This window comes from Parasteatoda tepidariorum, chromosome 1 (assembly GCF_982258835.1).
Source record: "Parasteatoda tepidariorum strain Cologne lab strain chromosome 1, Ptep-v5.0, whole genome shotgun sequence".
Classification (NCBI taxonomy): Eukaryota; Metazoa; Arthropoda; class Arachnida; order Araneae; family Theridiidae; genus Parasteatoda; species Parasteatoda tepidariorum.
In genome coordinates this window covers 136418892-136432959 of record NC_141755.1, presented here as the reverse complement: position 1 = coordinate 136432959, position 14068 = coordinate 136418892, and the positions used below count along the sequence as shown (strand labels likewise).

The 14068-nt window shown below is 28.1% G+C and overlaps 2 long non-coding RNA genes across 2 annotated transcripts in view; one reads left to right on the top strand and one right to left on the bottom strand.

Annotated features, from left to right (window-relative positions):
• The first annotated feature begins 6552 nt into the window (after positions 1–6552).
• On the top strand, positions 6553–7588 carry LOC147817053 (uncharacterized). Its single transcript, XR_015430082.1, has 3 exons — positions 6553–6717; positions 6813–6885; positions 7062–7588. It is a non-coding gene; the product is annotated as an uncharacterized LOC147817053 (long non-coding RNA).
• A 1161-nt stretch (positions 7589–8749) lies between these two features.
• LOC147817052 (uncharacterized) overlaps positions 8750–14068 on the bottom strand; it is a 60584-nt gene continuing 55265 nt past the window's right edge. Inside the window, exons 3-4 of the long non-coding RNA XR_015430083.1 lie at positions 11296–11446; positions 8750–9193 (exon numbers count right to left, since the gene is read on the bottom strand). This is a non-coding gene — a long non-coding RNA (uncharacterized LOC147817052). The remainder of the gene's footprint in view (positions 9194–11295; positions 11447–14068) is intronic.

Genomic DNA, 14068 nt, shown 5'->3' with positions numbered 1-14068 from the left:
AGCAACATACTGCGCAAGGTGGAATTGATGTTTTCTCTGTCTGGGAGTACTGCAGCGGTTGAAAGGGGCTTTTCAGCAATGAACTTACAAAAAAACACATTACTTACTGGTCTTAAACAAGAAGCGTTAAACGAATTTATGAACATTTACCTAAATGGAAAACCTCTTTCAGATTTCTGTGCAGAAACCTCTGTAAATCATTGACTTGATTGTGGAACTGGCAAGCATCATATTTGATTCATTTAAAAAACGCAGTACCATCGGATAAATTGACATGATAATTGACAGATAACTTAACCTTTGTTATTTAAATTATTTCATCAAAGAAATAAATTATTTCACAATCGAAATACTAGGTTTTACTATTAGTAACCTAATATTTCTTTTATCACTGTATAATGTAATCCTAGTATTTGTAATCCTAGTAACTACTAATTCATTGTGCAATTTATATAAATGTTTGTAATAAATAAGAGAAAATCATATTTTTATTTATTTAGAAGTGACGGGTTAGTTTCAAAGGAGGACGGGTACATTGTTGGACAAGCCGTCCTCTGGGACGGGTAAAATTTCTGCGTTTTTTCGAGCCCTGGAGGCAACCATTTCCTTATATAAAAAATATTTTGAATAAATGGCTTAATATTAACATTCTGAATAAAATTTCATTGTATGAGAAAATTTTGTGTAAGGAAACTATTTTTTGTAGATTGACTCCACTTATTTAGTTAGTTAATAATTTATGAAGCAAACTATATACTATTGCAATCACACTATTTCCCACTATACCTCTGCATTATACTGGAAAAAAAATATTTTTTCAAAGATTTTTTATATTGTGAAACGCTGTTTATTGTAGATTTTGCTGGGTTTTTTGGTGGTTTACTATACCTCGGTCAGACATAAGTTTTCTGTTGTTGTTATTTATGCCACTTGCCAATACCAACAATGGAAAACCAAACGAATTTCAGGCTGAGGGTTCATGTCTTGTTTTTCAGCGGTGCAATTTATGGCCAAGAATAAACTTTCAGTCACATACCTGCCACAGCCGTTTTTTTTCAGGAGGGCCCATTCATACTCCATTCATTCAGCCACACTGATTTGTTATGGGACCTTGGAGGTCCTTGTGTGGAGCTGCACCACCCACCATTTAATACACAAGATTCTTCAGCCCACGGGATTCCACGGGATTGTTACACTTAAGTTATATCAAATATTCAGAATGAATGCAATCCATTTAGCTCAATAATTATAACTAAACGAAGTAATTTATTCATCTGAAATATCCTTTAATTGCATTCCTGATGAATCGTATAAAGGTGATCATACTTATGAAGGTTATATTTTTATGATTAGCTTAATTACAAGTATTAAATCACAATATTTTAAAACAGCTGTAAATCCTACTGTATTTTGCAATATCGTCAGTTCTTCCTGTATAAATTAATGTTTTACTGACTCCAGAAATGCTTTGGGAAAAATCAAGTGGTTTGATTACAAGATTGGGATCTAAGTAGGCATATTTAGTTACCTGAGTCTACTCGTAATTATGCTCTAACTTTTCTACTAAATTAATACTGTGGTTTTTATCTAGGTTTTTTTTTAACTTATTAAATATTTTTGTTGGTATCAGCTTATTCTATTAAAGTTTTGATTAAGTTTAATAATTTTGTTATGCAGTGATTCAATTAGGACTACTGCATTTGATGAATCAAAAATTCACATCACTAATGAAAAAATGTGTTACTGTTTCTGTTTGTGTGTTCTAATGTGCAATTAAACACATTCTGTTAAAAATTTCTCTCCTTCCTTATCATTCATGTTGATTATAACTATTATTTGTTTCATTACATTTTTAAAAATTAATACACAAGTTAAGTCATACTTATAAGTTCGTTAAACCTTCATCTTATAAGAATATATAATAGCTTTTTGTGCTTATCTGTCTGGTGAAGGTTTTACTTGCCTTTGAAATTGTTTTTTAGGTAAAAAATGTAAACGTTTTCTATATTCATTTTTATTTGTTCTCTTTTGTATGAAGCTTTTTTTTTCTTTAATAGCGGCAGGCACTGAACTTTCGTTCTTCGCCGTAGCAGATGCCGGAAGCGTTACTCATTTATCGTAACGCAGTGGGCTCCAGTGAACCAAAGTCACGGAGGCGAGCAACATTACCCACGCCTCACTGCCACAAATACCCGTTCATAGGATGGGCCACATTCACGCAGCAGAAGACAACACAGAGAGAGAAACACCCATGCCCAGAGCGGTATTCGAACCCGCAGTCATTGGCTTCGTAGTCAGGCATGCTAACCACTCGGCCACCTGGCTGGCTCTTTTGTATAAAGTAGAAATTACATTTTTCTGAATTTTTAAAATTTTTTTTATTTTCACTCCATAGGAAGGGTCGATGCAAAATTTTACTAAGTTAATATATACAAGTTTGTAATACAAATAATGATGCCCATTTTTATTATTAATTGGAAAAAGAGGAACTTGAAAGAAGTGTCCAAGGAATCCTAGATAAACTCACGCCACAGAAGTTTGAAACTCTATTGACTCAAATCAAAAATCTTAACATCGACACTGAGGAAAAAGTGTGCACAGTCATTGATTTAATATTTGAGGAAGCTGTGGCCGAGCCAAACTCCAGTGTCCCCTGTGCAATCATTTGGCATTGGTAGGCCAACTAATTTTGAATAAAATTATTGTGAAAAGTGTTGAGGTGTATATTAATTTATCCGTTTTTTAAATACATTAAAGTGCCCACTAAGAATAAAGACTACGTGAATTTCCGTGAAATTCTCTTAACAAAGTGCCAGAAAGAATTTGAAGAGGGTAGAGGAGATGAATTGAAACACGAGGAAAGGGTTAAGGCTCTGGAAGAAGCTGATCCAGTAAGTTAAATTATTGTAATAAGCTAGAAAAATTGTTTTATCCAAGAAGTGGCGGATATTTTTTAGTAATTTACAATTAATATCTATACTCATTTAAAATTTGTTCTGTTGTAGGAAGAAAATAAAGAGTTAGAGCAGGAAATGTATGATGAAGATAAGACAATGAGATATAGGCAGCTTGGCAATACAAGGTGATTATTTCATACACTAAAAAAGTTTTAACTTATATATTTAGTGTATATTGAAATATCCTTAAGAAATAACACATAAATCTCTAATAACTAAAATTATATATAACTTTATTTTATATCTTACTAATTGCTAAAATTAGGAACAAATATTTGTGTTATTTTGTTTAAAAAATTATATTCTTTTTTTTTTAATATTTGAATTACCATGACTGAAACGTTAAATTTAAATTGATTCATAGTGTTAAGAGAGTAACAAGCTGTTTCATTAATGTAGTATTTTTTTCCTTATTGTAAATTTGATGATCACATAGTAAAATATCAAAATAATTTAAAATGTTATGTATATTTTAAATAGCTATTAAAATTGATAATATCTGATATTAAGTAAAATGTAGATCTGTGCTGTAGAATCTCGGAGGTGAGCGGCACCGAGCCAGCCTCGCACTTTCGAAAGTTTAAAATTTAAGAAATATTTAAATAAATAGAAATAAAGCAATTTTTTGAATTTCAGTATTCAAGTTAAAGATATATTTAATGAAAATTTATTTACATTAGATGATCAGGGTACTTTTACTGCATTACACCAAGTTACAATATTCATTATATTACTGCATCAGGTTCATTGTATTTTAAAATAATTGTCTGATGTTTTGTTTAAAAACATTGTTCATATGTTTCAGTGTTTAATACACAAATTTGTTTTTCAAGATTCAGTCGTAGTTAAGTGTTGTGTGTGCGTTTGTCATTGTTTGGGAGCAAAACTTATATAGCTCAGATTTATCTGAAACTCGAACAATCGAGACTCTTCTGTGATTGTAAACTCTTATTGTTTTTTAAGGAAAATAATATTTTTTATGCTTTTTGAACAACTGAAAAATTGACAAATTTCAAAATTTTATTACAGTTGATTGAAAACATTATAACTTATTATTATTCATAGTTTCGTGACTGAAAGGAAACTTTATTTCCTACTTTAACAGAATTTTATTTCCTAAAGCAATTTGTCATAAAAAAATTTTGAAAGAGGAATACTTCACATAAAAATGGATATAAAAAAACATTCAGATGTTAAATATTGAAAAAAACTTATATAGTTCTTTTTTCATCTTATGATTTTTTTTTATCTGAAACCTATCTGATTTTTAGTTATGTATATTGGTGTATGTAAATGATATTAAGCGAACACACATTTCACATAAGAATTAAACATATGCTAAAAATAATTTATGTTTTTTTATAAGACTTCAGATTTTTGCATATTAAAAAGCCCTTACCCGCAATTGTTTAGTGAATCACCTTACTGATTATTATTTGCATGCATTGGTGGCTATTGCTTACTAGAAAATATAATGATAATTTATTTTAATTAAAAGGTATGTAGGGACAAACAAAAAATTTATCGGTCTGTTTTTATTTTTATTATGATAGTTAATCATTTCTGGCATTCTTATCAGTTTTGTTTGTTTATCAGTATATCGATTTCCAATAAAAGACGAGTAAGATCAAGAGTTCTAGTATTAAATATTGGCTGTTAGTATTCTCAATTCTATATAAATTTTATGCATATAAAAACAAATTTAAAGTACATTACAATTTTCGTTTATTTTATTTTTTTTTTTTAAGATTTATTGGTGAACTCTTTCGCCTTGGAATGTTAACTGAAGTTATCATGCATGAATGTATAAAGAGGCTCATCTCCCAAAAAGATGAAGTATCAATTGAGCGTTTGTGTCAATTTCTGAAAGCAATAGGTAAAGAATTCGATGAGCGAAAAATTGAAGGTTCAAAAGAAAGTGTAAGTGTTCTTTGTTTTCATTTTGATCTGTGCTTTTACTTGTAATAAAATGTGAGAAAAGTATTCTTGTAAATAATATAAGTTTAAAAAGACAACTTATCTTCAAATTAAAAAAAGTTTTTTTTTTGTTGAAAAAGCTTATTAAACACATTACTTTCTGATTCATAGAACAAAAGATCTTTATACAGATTAGTCCTTGCCGATTCTGTATTCTTTGTCAAAAAAGTGTACGTATTGGTGTTATCTGATTTAAATGTGGAAAAAATAAAAAAAAACTTAGATATTAGCAAGTAACTAGTAAGTCAGAATGAGATATATCGAAACCACCTGAGATTGCCTAATCCTATTTGGACTGTTTCCAATAATTAGTAGGGATTTACTGGATTTTAGAATTTCGTTATCATTTACTTAAGTATTAATTTGCAATATGTATAATGTTTTTTATTATTCATTATTTGTGAGGATTTCATAAATATAAGTTCTGTATCGTTGCAAATATGAAAAATTATTATAATAATACCTCTATGAATTGCAGCACAATATGCACATTCAAGTTTGCTTAAATTAAATTTTCAAGAATAATCGCCATGCTTTTCTACTGTAATCAATGCTATTGTGACATACCTTTCTAATAGTACCGAATTTCATATTGTATGTTTTATGGTAATTTTCAGTTACTTTTTATTGATAAGGAAAAATTTTGCTTCATAATATTGTTGCCTTGAATCAAAGTATCGTATGTAAAAACTGAGATAAATGATATCACTAGAGATATCCGAGTGTTGCATTGTTAAGAGGTACTTATTTTTTAAAAGGCTTCATAAGGTGTTTGCAAGGTGCAGTGTCGATTTTTGTTATAAATTTCGCAAAAAGAGTGGTTTTTTCAATGTTCTATGCAGAATTTTCTCAAATCATTTCACCTCAATCCATTTCACCATATTGTTATCTGCATTGCAAGAAAGCTCTACTCATTTTACATGTTGACTGAATTACTCACGCCGCATACTCGATGCTGGATTAGGAAGTACCTTTTCACATAAAACCTAAAATTTGTAGGAGACTTTTGATTGCAGACTTCTTCCACGCTCTCAAATGAAATCAGAAACCATTGAAATTTTTGTTTATCATGCGAGCCAACTAAACATAATGAATTTTTCCCCTTACTCCTTTGCCAAGAACTAGTTAATATACGTAGATAATGTTAACTCTTGGAAATTATTTTTTCATTTTTTTGCATACCTAAGAATTTTCAACAAAAGAAAAAATTATTTCTAATTCAGATTTTTTTAAGTACTTAAAAATTTTTTTTGGTTGCTAAAAGGTGAAAATTACAGCTTAATTTTAAAATATTTCAGTTTGAATTTTTTCTTACCTAATTCAACTTAATATGGGTTTGAATAACTTTACAATTAATAAACATCTTTCTGATGATCTTCTTAAAATAGTAATTATTTATATTTTGGATTTCGCTACCATATATTACTATATTTAATATGATGCAAAAAATTTTACTCATTAGAATTCAAAATTTATCCTATTGATTTAAATTACCAACAATGAGTTGAAATTGTTTGCTTAAATTTTTACCAAAAGGAATTATATAAACTGGTGTATTTGATTTTCATAATCTATTATTGATGTAATATACAATGTATATTACATCATGTATATTGTAATTTACCATATTTTAGCATATTTTCTCTTATTTTAAACCCATATTTTGGAAATCTCTCTTTCTCAGATGGAAAATTATTTCACACAAATGCAAAAGATAGTAGACAAACGTTTCACTAGCTCTAGGGTCAGGTTAATGTTGCAAGATGTTATAGATTTAAAAAGGGTAAGTCATCAAATACTAGACCCTATCAAATAACTATACTTTAACCTTTGTTTGAGGCTTAAAATTTAGCATTTAAATTTGTTTTTGACTCTTAGAATGATTGGGCTCTATGGAACATGTCCTTTCAAAACAGGGTACCTGATCACCGAGACAGAAGAAAAAACACTGGTGTGTATATGTGACCATTCCTTAATATGTCAGATGTGGGGCCAAACACAATCTTATTCTGCTTTATTTTGTTTATTATTATTTGTGTTTTTTAAGCAATTTATTTTAGCTAAATTATAGGCATTGTGACTGAAAAGCAATTTTCCTGTGCCTTATTTTCCATCTTTTTTGTTTAGCTCGAAACATGGGAACAACATGGGGGTGGACGTCTTCACAGAAAGTAGTAAAGGCAGCTATAGTCTAAGGTAGGAGTTTTTGTTTACCGAAACTTTCTTGATAGGCTTTGTTAGACAGTGTTTATATTTTTTAATTTTATTATCGTGAGAACTAACTATCGAAAGCTTTATTTTAACCTTGAGTTTGATGTAGCCATAACTTCATTTATTTGCTTCTTATTTAAACAGCATCTTATTTCCCCTATTAGACATCTATCCCCTTCTTCGTTTTTTTTTTTTTAAGATAACTGTTTTACATTACATTTAATTTTTTTAATAAAGAAAACATGGTAATATTCTTAAAATTGTAGTTGGAAAGAAATTTTTCTGATGATTTTTTTAAGAGTTTGTATATTTTTCAACAAACCAGTATCAGTAACCGATTTTTACATGTTCTTAAGATTCAAATGGATAGATAAAGCATAATTGAAAAATCTTGAAACCCCAATTTTCTAATTTTAGGACCTACATTGTTCATAAAATCTATTAATGCAAAAAAAAAATTTATTTGATTAATCATTAATTTTTTAGTTGAGAAAATTCTTGTGTAATTTTGAGGGGAAATAAATATTACATTAAAACAGTAGTTAGGTTTCAGTATAACTTTTGAATTAAATATTAAAGAGCTATATGATCATGTTATTAATTAAACATTAAAAAGCTATGATAAAAGCTGTTTGATGAAGATTATGTGATCAGTGAATTCTAAACAGCAATTGTTTTTTAATAAAATGATAAAAACAATAAGTAATTAAAGTTTCTAAAATAGCAAATTTAAATCATGTTATTTTTTACTGTCCATGCTTGATAAGCTCTAAGCTCGTACTTTATTAAACTCTTGATTGATTATTTTTTTTGTAAAGTAACTCTACAGTATTGGAACTTCAGAAAATCACAATTTCAGTAAGATTAAAAGTTTTTAATACTTTGTGCAATTAGTGGATGGCTCAACTTAAAATTTTAATTAAATTTTATCTTTATTTGATAAAAAAGTGAAATAAAAATTGCAAAGTGATGAAGATCTATCGTAGACTATCCTAAACCTAGATGTAAAACTTGAATAGTGAACGATACTTAAATTCAAGCTTATTATTCTACTCATCTATAAATATAAATAGAACAGTGTGCTAATTTACTTACTCTTCTCAATTTCAAAATTGTAATGATTGGAAAAGGCTATTTTTAATGAAGAATTTTTTGATGATATTTTTCCTAAACACTGCGGAGCATTCCTTTGCAAATATTTTTGAATTGCTCTTTTGGAGGTGGTTATTATGGGTGGTGAGAGCAAATTGTATTTTATGAAAGATACACATTGTTCTGTCTTTTTATAAAGAATTTTAAATTGATTTTTGTCATTTTTAAGATAGTGAAAAAGTGCTCTTTGTTTAAGAGAGAAACCAGATGTCATTTTAGAGATATCTCTAAAGCTGCATCAGCTGCACTTTGGATACAAGATCTACTCTCAAAGAAACACACACATCCAATAGACAATAAAAATTTTCGCACAAATAATTGGAGGTAGGTAACAGAACTTTGAAACATTTATCAAGCACTTTTTTTTGTCATGTTATAGTTTAATTTTTCAATAAAAAAAGAGAAATGAAACACAGATTAAATGTCATAAACATAAAACAAACATTGGAAAATCAAGTTCATAAAATTTTATTTTTAGGCTCAAAAGGAAAGTAAGATGTATAAGAAATAAAGCAAAATTTTGAAAGAACAAAAAAACGGGGTGAGATAAAAATGAATTAGTACATGAGATGTTAGTTTTTGTATTGATATCAGCAGCAAATTGCAACACAGTGTCATTCAGAAAAGAAGCCTTAAGTAGTCTAAGCAAATATTCGTACGTTGCATTAAATTATTCAATACTCTTTCTAAAATCTCTCTGCAGATTCCTAAGCAAGGCTTTTTTTCACTGTATAAAAAACATGGTAGCATTTCTTCAGGTGACCAAACAATTGATTATTGCATGGAACTATATCAGATCTATACAGAGAATGCTAAGAACTTCTCAGTTGATTTGAAACAGCAGAGTTCCGGGGAATGTAAATGCTTGGGGCAAAAATTCTCCATCGACAATACTCCTGAAAGAGGTAAGAAATAATGTATTTTCTGGAGACGACAAAAAGTTTAAAATGAAGTTTCATATTGGAACATACATATATTAGGGGGACCGGAAAGGAATGTCGTTTCGGTGCATTTGATATTGGGTATCAAGATTTTATTTTTAATCAGTAATGTATTCATTCTTGTTAGCAACAACTTTTCAATGCCAAATCAAAAATAAATCTAAAAAAATGAATTGGTTTTTGAGACTAACGAATATCTAATGCACCGAAATAACATTACTTCCCGGTCCCCCTAAAACAAAAAATTCAAATCGATACATTGAATTCAATTTTATGTAAATGTAAATTGAAGTTATTGTTTTGTAACAAATGTATTATTTCATATAAAATAATTCTTAAATGTAAAATATTGAAATTTTAATCATCTTCAAATTCATTATTAAAGTTTTTTAAAAATTATATTTTATTCTTCAAAATTTTTTTAATGTAAGCCAAGTATTCAAATTCAATTTCCTAATAAAAATATATGCTAGTGATCTACTACTAGCTATTTACAAAGTTTTGGTGTAATACTAAATCATTGGTTGAACCCCTATGTGCACACCACTGATTTGAAACCATGTAGATGTTTACAAATTTTTTGATCTTTAGGTTGAATCCAACTACTCAACAGCCTTTTTTGAATTAATGGTTTAGTCAATGTGAGACATAGACTTGGTAGCAACATGTAAACAGGTTACATTTATAACATATCTTATTCTTGACTATGTACAAAATAATTAAAAAAAAAATGGCTCAGTATAACTAAATATGATTTGCAGGTTCATGAAAGATTCAAGAAAACTAATCTTCATTTGAAAGCCTTTTAACACAAGAAATATGAATCTTGGAAATTCAGTGCTATTGAAAAATTAAAAAAGTTTTTTCATTCAAATATATTGAGAAGACTTCATAGTTAACCAGATACCATAAAAGGAAGAAGTGGGTACTACTTTTCTAAAATAATACTTGTAAATAACACAATGATTTATTTATTATATTTTTATAATCCCAACAGCAAGGTACGAAAATCAAATAAACTTTCCCTTTTATTTTGAAGAACTGTCAGTCGAAGCTACCTTTTTAAAGAATGATTGAGATGATTCTCTCAATTTCCTCATAAACATCATTCTACAGGTATTCTTATTAAATTTTACTAGCTTTACAACTCGTTTAAATACATTCATTAAATGTACAGTTTGAAACATTATGCACCTTATATGACCTAAAGAGATGATACTTTTATGATTTGAGAAGACTATCAAGTTAACTAGTATATTAAATGTTATATTTTTTTCCCTTTGCAACAAAAGTTTGTATATAAAACGTTTTGAAAATGAACTGCTAATCTTGCTTTTGCAAACACACCCATTTTAACAACAAAAAATAAATAAATAAATAATTTTTGAGGGTTATCTCTTAAAAGTTCAAAACTGATGACACAATTCAGAAAATTCCCTTATAGATAATTTCATTAACACAGAATAGAAATTGGATGAACTGTGTTTGAGATCTTGAGACAAGTAAAGTAACCTTTTACAAAATCAAGTAGTTTGTCTCAGTCTTGAACACACTTTTATCAGTATCAAAACAAATTGCTCAACTTAAAGATGACGAAGAATTCAAATATATATTTTGATAATTAGATTTCACATAGTTATTTTCATTCCCTTTTTTTAATTTTCAGATAGTTAATCTATTAGAAGTAATAAATAGACATTTAATTTTACACTAAAAAGTCAGTAGAACAATTCATGATTTTTAATTGATTGATTGTTGTTAAACAATCGTGAAAATACAACATTTTCTTACTTTTTCCTATAAAGCATCATTGCAACAATATGACACAATAATATTTATACTTTTGAATTATTTAGATACATAATGATATTTAGAAATCAAGATGGTTTATTAATGCAGTAAGAAGAATAAACAGTGATAAAAACTGAAATTAATTTCACAATTTTACAATATAAAATTTTTTGAAAGCAAGTCAGAGTGCAATATTTTGTTAAATCATCTAATAATAACTGTACATTTAATTTTGGTCATTAGAAAACACTGTAAATATTCTATACCTTTCTTTAATTGCACATTTTTCCTCTCTCATGGCTGTTTCTACTTCTGATCTCCTTGTTCTCTTTGAACCTGGAATTCACTACATATACTGTGAATCAACAGAATTTTTGAAGAATATTGAAAGGGTCATTCAATTATTTTTTTCTAAATCTGTAAAAGGAGAACATTATGGTGAAGTATTGGGGAATAATATTGTGAAAAAAGCATATTATTCTAACTATATCTAAATTATATTTCCATTTTGTCACAAGATTTATTAATAAATGCAAAGTTAAAGCAATTTGTTCTGCGCACTTCATTTGCAGTTTTTGTGGAGCACCCTAATGACTAATGTGATATAATAATAATAATAATAACTAATGTGAATTATTCATAATAATAATAATAATAACTAATGTGAATTATTCATAATAATATAATGAAATATTGTAATTAAGCAAAATTATTATAACATTATGAATAAAAACTTCAAGGGCCCGTTTAAACATTTTGCAAAAATGCTCCAACTGACTGAATTTTAAGTTTTGAGAAGCAATTAATGCAAATAATAATGCAACTTATAAATTGGTTAAATGTAACATTTATTGCATTCATTAAGTTAATATGTTACTACCCAAAAACAGCAATTGGACAGAGATTAGTAAAAATAATTTATAGATTGGCACAGAATTTTTAGTACAGATTTAAGAACATATTTATGAAAATTTTTTATAATTCTTAAAAATAAATTAAATACTAGAAAGAAAAAAAAACGTTTTTCATAAAATTGAAGTTATTACATATTATGTTTGTAGGGAGTGGATGCATTTTGAAGAGTTTTGTGACAAATAAGAAAGGTAGTATCTGAAATTAACAGCTGCATCCAATTACTGTCCACTTGTGACCAAGTACTTAAGAATGAGAGCTTATTGGTCAAGATTCCTTCGTGTGCAGTAAGTTTCTCATTTGAAATATTTCATTAAATTAAATTTTCATGTTCAATCAAGCATTTTAAATGTTTTCTAACGTTTGAATGCTTTCTAACGTTTGAATGCTTGCTGTCATTGAACATTTGCTCTAATGTCATTCCATCACACATAAAAAATTTTTTCCAATAAGGTATTTAGTACTTTTAAGGCATTTTTTCTTAAATATGATATTTCATTTTTAAAAAAATCGAAGGAAGGTTCAATGTACATGAACACTGTTTTAAATTTTTTCAAAGAAATCAAGTGAAAGTTTCAGAAGTTATTGATACTAACATTTAGTATTGTAGGGGAAGGTCTTCTGTTATTAAATAAGAGACATGTTTATTTCGAAAATAAATTTCGTTATTAACTGACTAATTAATTATGTAGAAAAACTACTTCTTTCTTTCTTTTTTTGGTGATAGTGTAGCCAAAGGATGCAAAATCAGGGTTTAATATAAACATAGGCCTATTGATCACAGAGGAAACCTAATAAAAAATTTTACCATTTAAAATTATGTATTTCATAATAAATATTATTTAATTTATTCCATTAATCAAGTTTGAAGTAAAATTAGGAAAACAATCAAGGATTAGGAAAATACAGCAACATGAACTATTAAGATTAAAAAAAGCAAAATATTAATTAAATATTAATTGCAGTCATAATTATCATACTTTATTTCAATAAAATTGATAAATAACAACAATATTAACAATAAGGTTGTTGACAAAAAGCTTAACTAATTGAAAAGTCTGGACACAACAAAACAAATTAGAGCTTCAACGCACAGTGCACCCAAACAAATAGTATATCCCTATTGTAACTCATATTCCAATAAACCTACAACAGTTACAAAAAATAGGCTGTTCAGAAGTTTTGTCAACTTTTGATAAGTGAAGCATAGACAGGTCTTATGTCAAAATAATTAAGAGCAATTGACATATCCTTTTAGAAGGAAATTCAGAAAAGTACTGCTTCCACCCAATTCAAGTTTGTAATTACTGGCTAATAATCATTTGCAATTATGGTTTTTACGCAACTATCTAAGCAGAATTTTTTAAAATACACTTGAAATAATGTTTGTTATTTATAACGAGCTAATAAGACACACTGCTAAAAGAGTGATTGTATATCTTAATGTATAAGTCAATTTTTCAAGCCCAAAAAATTTTAGGAACATCAAGGGGTCAACTTAAACACCGTTAGTAAAGTCGAGCAATCATAGATTGTGAAATATCGATGCATTATAAACAATAAGATATATGAATAACTCTGTATCAAATTACCCCCTACAAAAAGTATTCTTAATATGTTATATACAATTAATTTTGCATTTCCTCTCATTCTACTTTCTTTGCATATAAAAGTAATTTTAGAAACAATATTTTAATTTACGTTCAGAAATAAATTAAGACAATTCATTTAAGAGTATTTCAAACATATAATGCAGTGAAAACTTTAAAAATATGCTATAAAAGTACAATTTAAAGATTCCAAAACATAATCCTTGTTGGAATCAATAACGCTAGCAATGTTGCTTCAATACATTCTACTGCATCTTCATCTGCTAAGTTCCACAAAAAATCATTTGCACATCATCCTGAGAATTCAAAACTTTCGCTTTTAAAAATTTTACAAATGTATCACGAGGCCTGGTGGCTAAATGGTAGCACTTTGAGCAGCCACAAGTCAGGAGTTCTATTTTGGTTAGAGAAAGATTGACTCAGCCTTTCATCTTGCAAGTGGGTCAATAAAATAAGTACCAATCATACTTTTATTTGGCTGGCCAAAGGATTTACAAAAAAAGGTGACTATAAGCTC